The sequence below is a fragment of the Drosophila obscura genome, unplaced genomic scaffold (genome assembly GCF_018151105.1).
Source record: "Drosophila obscura isolate BZ-5 IFL unplaced genomic scaffold, ASM1815110v1 contig_58, whole genome shotgun sequence".
NCBI classification, from domain to species: Eukaryota; Metazoa; Arthropoda; class Insecta; order Diptera; family Drosophilidae; genus Drosophila; species Drosophila obscura.
In genome coordinates this window covers 1,530,927-1,541,215 of record NW_024542848.1, presented here as the reverse complement: position 1 = coordinate 1,541,215, position 10,289 = coordinate 1,530,927, and the positions used below count along the sequence as shown (strand labels likewise).

At 36.2% G+C, this 10,289-nt stretch overlaps 1 protein-coding gene and 1 long non-coding RNA gene across 4 annotated transcripts in view; one reads left to right on the top strand and one right to left on the bottom strand.

Annotated features, from left to right (window-relative positions):
* Nucleotides 1–3,815: 3,815 nt before the first annotated feature.
* Nucleotides 3,816–10,289, top strand: part of LOC111080367 (protein tramtrack, beta isoform) — a 70,818-nt gene continuing 64,344 nt past the window's right edge. The window contains exon 1 of one of the 3 annotated variants that reach the window (XM_022375947.2): nt 3,816–4,351. The gene's annotated coding sequence lies outside the window, so the exon portion shown is untranslated. The remainder of the gene's footprint in view (nt 4,352–10,289) is intronic. The other 2 variants (XM_041595347.1, XM_022375948.2) reach the window with 2 other exon arrangements.
* Nucleotides 4,061–4,929, bottom strand: LOC121404930. The gene is made up of 2 exons (XR_005968288.1): nt 4,540–4,929; nt 4,061–4,467 (listed from the first exon to the last, which is right to left on the bottom strand). It is a non-coding gene; the product is annotated as an uncharacterized LOC121404930 (long non-coding RNA).

The following is a 10,289-nucleotide window of genomic DNA, read 5'->3' as shown; positions in this document are numbered from 1 at the left end:
TTACCCTTCAGCAGATCTAACTTCGCGCGGCACGAACCTTTCCGTGTTCTTTGCAATAATTAAAATTCCTTTTACAATACCATATCTACCGAAATATCCCTTGATACGATTTTACGTAACGTTTATTATCACCTTAACCTATCAAATTTGTAAAACCTTTCTTTTCTTCATCTATTATATTTTTCTTTAAGTATGTATATTCCTATTATAGTTCATAGTTAGCAGATATTTGTTAATTAATAAAAATAAAATAAAAATAAATAAATATTAAAAATTTCAGACCGATGACTAACTGCGTCAAAAGTTACATACTTTTAGCTCCCACAAACTACAATAATTAATTACAACAAAAAAATATACATCAAATTTGTTGTAAAAGATGCATCAGAATCGAACCCAACATGATCGGAAAATGTGTTACTGTTTTTAATACCTTAAATTCCTTAATATACCTTAAATACCTTAACCTGAAATCTTCATGCTTCTCAGCGGCATTTCGGCATTTCTTGCGAACAAAAATTGACCCGCCCTAATGCACATGCTGCTACTTCTCTCTCTCTCTCTCTGCCCACAGTCTGACCAAATCTGCTTGCAAAATTCTGTAGCATGTCTAAATAGCGTGCAGCCTCAGAAAAATTATGCTTGACGTGCAGCCGCTGCATCGTTTACAGCCAGCTTAATGGCATGGAATGACGGGAAATTGTTAAGATGAAATTTCCTATAGAAGAGAGATTATCCCGCCAATAAATAGAGAGACAATGGGCACGTTCACCGAACAACTTGATCAGAGACACTAACCATACAGTATATAGATGTGCCAGTTCATACAACGAAAGGGGCGCAAGCTGAGTGTTCTGTCCCGGCTCCCAGCGCTTCGGCTCTGTGAGGCTGAGACACTCGGGTCGGGAGCCAGGCCATTCGGGTCGGGAGCTGGGCCGTTCGGCATGTATGACTCATGTCGAGAAGCGAAAGCAAGCTGAGAATTGCAAATGTATGTGTGTAAACAGACACGACAAAATTTTGTATCAATTCTTATTTTCCGAAACCGTTTTGAGTTTCGTTTCCAGGTTACGTAAATGTGTGTGTGCCATGTATTCACACATACTGTGCTTGTGTGTGGGCTCTACAATTGTTGGCCGCTTGAATTGGTTTGTCGTTTTGTTTTGAGGGCTGATGTGATGTAGCGACCTATTGGGCCGGATCAACCCTGAACCGGGCCCTGGGCAACCATTATATTACTATTATATTATTATATTATATATATAATATATATATAATATATATATATTATATTATATATTATATTATATTATTATATTTTGTATTCAATATTTGGAGTTTTGTCTTTTCAACAAAATTTTTTTTTTTTCTAGGAGGGCCCTAGGCAACTGCTAATCCGGCCCTGGACCTATTCCCGTCGTAAGACTTCATCTTGGTGTGTTCTGTCGCTCGACTCGACGCGGGTCGGGTCGAGGCATTGACGAAGCCGTTCATAAAATATTTTTTCGTTTTGTTTTGAAAAGCTGTTGTTGCGACGGGCGCGCAGGGTATTTCTTCCATTCTCCTTTCGGCTTGCCTCTGCTTTCGGCTTCGTCAATGCCTCGACCCGACCCGCGTCAAGTCGAGCGACAGAACACACCAAGAAAATATGAAGTCTTACGACGGGAATAGGTCCAGGGCCGGATTAGCAGTTGCCTAGGGCCCTCCTAGAAATAAAAAAAAATTTTGTTGAAAAGACAAAACTCCAAATATTGAATACAAAATATAATATAATATATATATATATATATATATATTATATATATATTATATATATAATATAATAATATAATAGTAATATAATGGTTGCCCAGGGCCCGGTTCAGGGTTGATCCGGCCCTGAATAGGTCGCTACATCACATCAGCCCTCAAAACAAAACGACAAACCAATTCAAGCGGCCAACAATTGTAGAGCCCACACACAAGCCCAGTATGTGTGAATACATGGCACACACACATTTACGTAACCTGGAAACGAAACTCAAAACGGTTTCGGAAAATAAGAATTGATACAAAATTTTGTCGTGTCTGTTTACACACATACATTTGCAATTCTCAGCTTGCTTTCGCTTCTCGACATGAGTCATACATGCCGAACGGCCCAGCTCCCGACCCGAATGGCCTGGCTCCCGACCCGAGTGTCTCAGCCTCACAGAGCCGAAGCGCTGGGAGCCGGGACAGAACACTCAGCTTGCGCCCCTTTCGATGTATGAACTGGCACATCTATATACTGTATGGTTAGTGTCAGAGATCAGTGATGGATTTCTTTAAGTAGTGTTGGTAAACGCACATGATTTAGTGTTTTTGATGCAAGAATTCATGGATTAGATTTTTGGAAATGGATCGTGAAAATATTACGATTCACATATACTTTCGTGTATGATGGATTGGTCTTGGCTTATATCGATAACTGACATAGAATATGAACTAAATCGTAAAGCCTAGTACTCAGATCGAAAAACTGTTTGCTAGCAAAAAGATGTCATATATTTTTCGAGCGACCAGTGGTGTGACCAGAGGTGTGCACTGCATTCCGAACGGTTACACTGCTCAGACCGCTGCTTGGTTTTGTTTAAAGTTAACAAAATGCACTTCTTCGGCTGGGGCCGCTCTTCCCCAGGCATATCCTGGGCTCCCCAATATTTTATTGGCAAGGTAATGTGTCTGACTATCAGCAGGAGCAGATGGCGACGCCACCCGTGCCGACCACCGTGAAGACAAACTGTTTTGAAAGCAATATTTATTTTATATTTATGAAAATTAATAAAAATATTATATTATATATCCATATAATTGCCCTTTATATAATGCTGCATTAATTAGATTCTATTTGTCTTCATTATTAAAATATTTCATTTGGTTTTTTGTTCTCTTATTGCAATGTTTGCTTCGTGTTTGCTGGCAAAAGATATCAAATTGATATCTTTTTCGAGGTGGGTCGAAACATACCAAAAAAACAAGCAAATACTTCTGATACTTTTCCAGTATATACCGATCTTTTTGTTTTTTGATCTGAGTACTGCCTTCCGTACAGAGCCTAGAAAACAGTTTTTGCCGTAAAACATTTCTTATCGGTTTCATACGAATATCAACCCTGATTCTGTTCGCTAGGTGTTTTTTTCGATCTGAGTACTAGGCTTAAAGAAAAATATATATAACCATATTAATAAAAAATCATGAAATTGGCTGATACTTCTGATTTACAAAAAATATTAAAATTTGACTGTTACTGTTTTTTGTTTCGATTCGCGAATCTCCTAAGCCAATATCGATAGGTTCTAAGCCGATTGTATTGGCAACGTCGCGATAGTAAAGTATGGATCATAAGCGTTTACCAGAACTCAAAACATGATGGATGAGATCATCATCGCTGATCAAGTTGTCCTGGTGATCCAGCCCAATGCCTCGCGAAAAGGCGAGCAAGTCCCAACATTGAGAGAATGTATGGAAGTTTCGATAATAAACCTCTGAAAAGGATGCAATTTATTATATATATATATATATAAATATATATTTTATATATTATTTACATATACATACATATACCGTAAATATACTTTGAACTCAATTTCGACTTCAAAATATCCGAAGAAGTATATAATATATTTAAACGGTTGCCCTGGTTGATAAGCCAGAATATGAAGAGAATAGAATACAATTCATCGGCAGCGATAAGTAGCTAATAGAATCTCTTGACTATTTATATCGAATAGTTCAATCGCTTAGTTTTGCAACGAAATTGCGAGAAATATTGCATCGACTATATTTCCTAACGCCTTTTTCAAATTATGCTGGTTAAAAATAAAGTTGGCAGCACTATAGGCAATCTAATATCAATTTAATTTAAATTTAAAAAGAAAATCGAAGGGGTAAATATATGCTCATTTAGATAATACCGACCCGGGCATATGAACAATTAACAAACAAATTGTTCTCTTTAGATTAGAAATGCTAGGCTAGATTGGTACAAAATAAAAAAAGTTTAAGCAGATGAAAAAAACGCGCGTTGGGTGCATTCCAATAACTTGAACACATTAAAAAAATTTTATTTATGTGACGTGCTGGTTTAGTTATTGTGAAAAATCAATACATAAGGTTTTTTTTTTGTGTATGTGAGTGCTTCAGATTGTGTAGCAAGTTTGTTAAACAAAAGTACTTCCTTGACGCTAGCTCACGCGCACAGGATACCATACCACAGCACGTAGGGGAGGTCTGCATCAGCCAACACAAAGCGTCACTTTATCTTTCTACAAACTAAACGCCAGCAATCTTGCATAAACTCAACGCAAAACTTAAAACTCCTTGCATCCAGGTATGAATTTGTTTATTTTTAATAAATGCAAATGGTATTTACATTCATTATACATAGATGATCAATATGATATGTAGCTGTTTTTCATTGCTACATCCTTGATATTAAGTGAAAAGCTAGAAACCACAAAAAAATCTATAATTATGGATCTATGGATTAATATATAAATATTGCTATTATTAACTTACATGTACGTATGTATATATGTATGTGCAAAACTATATATTTTATTTCCTAGTGCCGAGTTTACCCACGACTCGAACTGTAAACATTGACATAGCCTCAAATTGTATACTGTCTCTTATTTTATTTTTGTTGTGCTTGGTAATACTTGTGATATTTATGTGTGTGTATGAACATACACACATATGTATATTTTTGTCTCATATTCATATGTCTATGCTCATACTTGTGCATATATGTAGTGTTGCTGTTGGTTGCGGCTTTCTGCTCCTTCAAAACAAATTTAATCATAAAATACTTGCTCTTACGCCAACTAAATATCTATTTAGATATGTATTTCTCTCTATTTTAAAAGCATTTATATGCATGTGAACATACAGATGCATATGTATGAAATTTTTTTTTTATGGATGCATTTAATTTATTTACATATGTATGAATGTACCTACATATGTATGTAGTTGAATGCTCGAATTTTGCTTAAGCCCTTTCGTTTTCATTAAGCTTACCACACTACACTCCGCGACACAAAAATAAGCCTTCATCCAAGTGTCTATTTCTATAAAAAACTTGTAAATCTGTAATAATTAGGCAGTTACCGGCTTTCACAACAAAAATGTGATTTTTCAAAACGAAAAGTCAGGCACTTGCAAAAGGAAAAAATAGATGATTGACATGAATTAGACACCATTTCCAGTTCAATTGATCTTGTGGCCTTTTTATAAATATTTTTTTTTAAATCAACCTCAAAATTAGCTCTGAAAAAATTGATCAGGTAAAAAAAAGTGAATTCATCTTAACAGCTGTTTCAGCCCGATTTGGCTATCGATAAATCTCTGTTGACAGAGGCATTTTTGTACGAGATGGCACTACCGCGTGGGTATAATAGGCTGTTTACACTGGGGCTGCATGCTTCTTTGCGTCTTGCTGGAGACGCAGTTTTTTTTTACTTAGGTTAAGCATGGGTCCCTAGTGGTGTCAAAAAGTTGCTTCGCTCTATGATGCATGTGCGTCTATTCGAAATATTCAATTGCTTTTGCGCTTAACAGCACATTTTTGCACTTTTCTGACTATCAGCGCAATTATCAGCACTAAGAAAGCGTTGGTTCAAGGAATTTGACGACCCATATGTCACCAAAACACTATGTCCACAGTACAAGGAGCAACAGTCCATTCTCGAATCGGTCTAAAAACAATTTTTGCTTTACGTAATTTAAACTGGGACTCGGATAGAATCTTGCCACCTTATCAATCAAGGCTGCAACTAATTACGCTCAACACGACCCTTTTCGAATTTTATGCTCTAATTATAATAATCTTTATCATACCCTATCCCCTGAATTATGCTTAATAATTATAGCCAGTAAGATATACAGTTGTGTTCAATGAAATAGTAGTGCCGCACCTCATCACTTTCAAAACTCTTTTTGAGACACTTCCAGTTATCCAAATTGAACAAATGATACCTTTTTAAATAGACTGGACTGTTAGCATTAGAAAACCGAAGAAATATCCATACATTTCAGTTCCATTTTCTAGTTTTACATGACATAAGCCGAATACCCATAAAATATGCTGTTCAATGAAATAGTAGTGTTTTTTTAGAAAATTAAAAAACAACGAAACTCAAATAAAAACATATATTTCATGTTCTTCATGTTTCTTGAGCTTTAATATTTAGTTTTTTATTAATTTGGTTTTCATTGCGAACTTGCACCGGCCGGCTATGGGTCATTAATCTCTTGCCAACGCTTCAATAGGATTTGAGACAATAATCCATGAACCACTTGCTAAAACTTGGCTCTGGTTCACGGATTTGCAGTTGCAACAATGTATTTGGTATTCCAGCATAAGATTTCGATGAGATTTATATCCAGTTGGACAGTTGGCCATGGAAAAACGTCGATCTTTTCCGATAAAAATAAATTCCTAGCGAGCTTTTCTGAGCATTTTAAGTCATTATCCTGTTAAAAGATCCTGTTAACATGAATTTTTAAACTGTAATATGAATGTAATGTATTCTAAAGTATACCTACATACACAGTTTCGCTCAAAACCACACTATACTCAAACGCCAGGCTAGAAAGTACTAGCTTATAAGAGCTGGGCCCCATAGGGCTCAGCTAGCACGCCCAATGCTAATTTTTTCATGATTTTAGGTGGTAATCGGATTTCTGTGAATGCCAAACATAATCTTTTGAGTTTATCTTAACATATAATACAACTTTACTATCTTTAGTCAAAAGTATTTTTGTCACTGTGACACAGGCCATTCCACATGCGTTTTTCCAAACTGAAGTCGTGCACCCATGTACTCTCAGACCCAAACGCGGAGCTTTCTGGGACTTCTTGCATTCAAATAATGTGTAATCAACCGTCTAAGAACCGTCACATCACTGACAGAGCGACTTACAATTTTTTTCATAATTTTTGAGGATATTAAAGGCCTGGTCTTGCCTTCGACCATCGCCGACCATCCTCTAAAAAATAATTTTTTCGCATAAAAAATCGATTTCCAGTCTACTTCTTTTAGTTAATTGAGTTAAATACAATAGTGAGAGTGCCTACAACTTAGTTTTCAATCCCATTATGCCTCCTGCCTTAAGTTTTTAGTCTAACTCTTAGGTCTCCTCTTCTGGACCGAACAATGATTTCTTCAACGCCTCAAAATCAAAAGTACCGCTATGTCCAAAACTTTCTTTCATCAAATTATTCAATAACCAAATTGAACTTACGGATGGTGACTTATTTAAAAAAAATTGCTTTGCTTTTTCATTTTTAAAAATTAATTTAACCCAGCACTACTATTTCATTGAACAGCAGATATCATGGGTAGTTGTCTAAAGTCATAAATAACAAGAAGATAGAATGCAAATGTAATGGGGTTTCTTCAAGTTTCTAATGCTTACATTCCAGGCTTTCCGTCAAGGTATCACTTGTTCAATTTGAAAGACTAGAAATATCTCAAAAAGGGTTTTGAAAGTGATGAGGTGCGGCACTACTATTTCATTGAACACAACTGTACCTGTACCTACAATCCTCTAGTTATTAATTATTTCTTATATCCCCTTTTTTCCTTTATTTTAAATCATAGTTTATATTAGCAGATAGTTGCTGATGATCTAATTTTGCAGCTAAAAATGTATGGTTGTGCCAAAAGGTAAAACTATACATAAAATCATTAAATAAAATACTTGAAAATGGTTTATTATTAACATACAACATTTTTGTGACCCCCTGATGCCATTAAGACACTGACGGAGACGAACATCGATGGTTTTCATAATTTGAAGAACTACCACAAACTCTACAAAGAAATGTCGCAAAATAATAATTAAATATGAGAATCAATTCTCTTTCGTCCATTTTCTTGTCGTCTTGCATAATTCTGTTGATTTCCCATAATTTGTTTAATTTCCTTGTCATCAAGCACCCAAATCAAAATTCAAGACGCACGTCTGACAATGTGAACGCCTTTTCTGCTTCATTGCGTCTATTCCGATATCGATAGGAAACGGGCCCAAAGTGAAAAGGCTATAACAGGAGTAAATTTGGCGCTTAACAGTACAAAGAGTAAACAAATTCACAAAAGAGATCATAATCGGATTCCTTAGCATTAAGTTGACAGAATTTTGTTTTTATTTTGGCACCAAAAATATTAAAGGAGTATACGAGGGCTGCTATTTATGTTTCTGGTCGAGGTGACTTTTAGCCTGATTAGGACCCAATAGTCATTTGCATTAAAAAGTAAAGTATTTTCTGGTATAAAACTTCTTATAACTTTTTCTTTTAAAGCCTAGTACTTAGACGCGCTAATTTTTCCGTCGACCGAAAGTTCTATATATTCGGTTCGGTGCCCAGTGTGACCAAAGTGGGCAACGTGTATTCTCTACGTTTATACTGTTTTGGGTTTGCTTACGAACGGAAATCTGTTTAAATTTAAAATTTTCATTAAAGCAAGCAGAAATGAGGGCGATGTGAAGATGGAGGACGACAATGCAAACCGCAATATTGGATAAATCCGAACATGCGGGACAGAAATGCAATCAACATGCTTTTTATTTCCTTTTATATGATTAAAATGAGTACCGAGTTTAAGATTAATAAGTAATAATATCCATATATTCGGTATTCATTCGACTGCCTTGATTAAATTTAATTTGTTTTCATTATTGCACTTTTGTAGCTGGCTTGCACTTGTTTACTTTTACTGTTTTACTGTGGGTGTGTGTGTATGTGCCTTGTGGATGACGAAAGATAGAATATTTATATGTTCCGTTCGAGATGGGAAAAGACCATCGGTTGCTTTTCTAGTATGTATCGAATGGCCTTTTGAAGGAACTGCGAAATTTTCGGTCGACCGAAAAACTGATGATTTCTTATCGTTTCCATACGAATATCATCCCTGATTCGGTCGACGGCAAATTTTAGCGCGTTTGAGTACAAGGCTTTACGTCCATGTTTAGAATCGATAAATGAAAACTTCATCTCAGAAGAAAATTTAAATTAAAGGCTTGTCTCCAGAATCGCGGGAAATTCCTGCCAGACATTTTCTATTTGTTCCGGTTGATGAATCAGCTGTGTGTTGTAAGCAGTGCCAATTTTGAAATTCTATTAAAATTAAGAAATGAAAAAAAAAAACGAGAAGGAACGTGTGAGTCGTTTCTGGGGACACGACTCTACTTATACCCGTACTCAGTCAGTATATACATTTTTGAGCTTATGATTTTTTAGAATTTTAGAAAAAAAATTTTACATTTTTTTGCTACATCTGCTATCTACATCTACATATACAATGTTTATTCTACATCTAACATGTAGATTGTACATTTTCCATTTAGATTCTACATCTCCTCCGCTAGGGGTTGCTCGCGCACTGAACGCGGCAGAGTGTGCGAGCGAGAAGGAAAATGAGTTGCGTTTTCGTTTTGCGGGAGGGGGCAGGGGAAGCTACTGAAAATTAATTTCTTCATTCTGGCTATAATTATGATCCGATCTTATTCAGATTCGGCAGTCTGGTAGAATGCGTTTTTAGTTTTATCGTATCTTTAAAAATGTGCCTGCCACAGATTTTCGTTCTTTGTGTGGGCGGAAGGGGGCGGGGCGAAATTTTGAAATACACTTGTAGCAGTGTGATATCACATGAATCTGGAAACCAAATTTGGTTTCTCTAGCTCTTATAGTCTCTGAGATCTAGGCGCTCAACAAGACGGACAGACAGACAGACAGACAGACAGACAGACAGACGGACAGACATGGCTATATCGACTCGGCTATTGATGCTGATCAAGAAAATATATACTTTATGGGGTCGGAAACGTTTCCTTCTCTGCGTTACACACATCCACTTTTACCACAAATCTAATATACCCCTTAACTCTTTTTTGAGTACGGGTATAAAAATGCACTCTGACGATGAAGTGATTGTGTTGGTGGCATATAGTTGCAATGAAAAAAGGAAGAATTTGCATCTCTTTGGTTTTGCGCTGGGTGTCAGGATTATCTCAGTCCACACACTGTCCCGATAGGCACCTATCGATATAAATCTGTGGATTCCGCTCATGTTGCTGGATACACACGCCAGAAAAACGTATACAAAAATTTCCTGCCACAGGAATTGACAGGAATTTTTCGATTCCGCGGTGCTGCATACTATTCATAACACATTCAAATGTCTGTCATGACTTTCTACCATATTTAATGTGGATTTTTAAGCCAAAAATGATAACAGCTTAGTAAAACTTTTATTGATGAA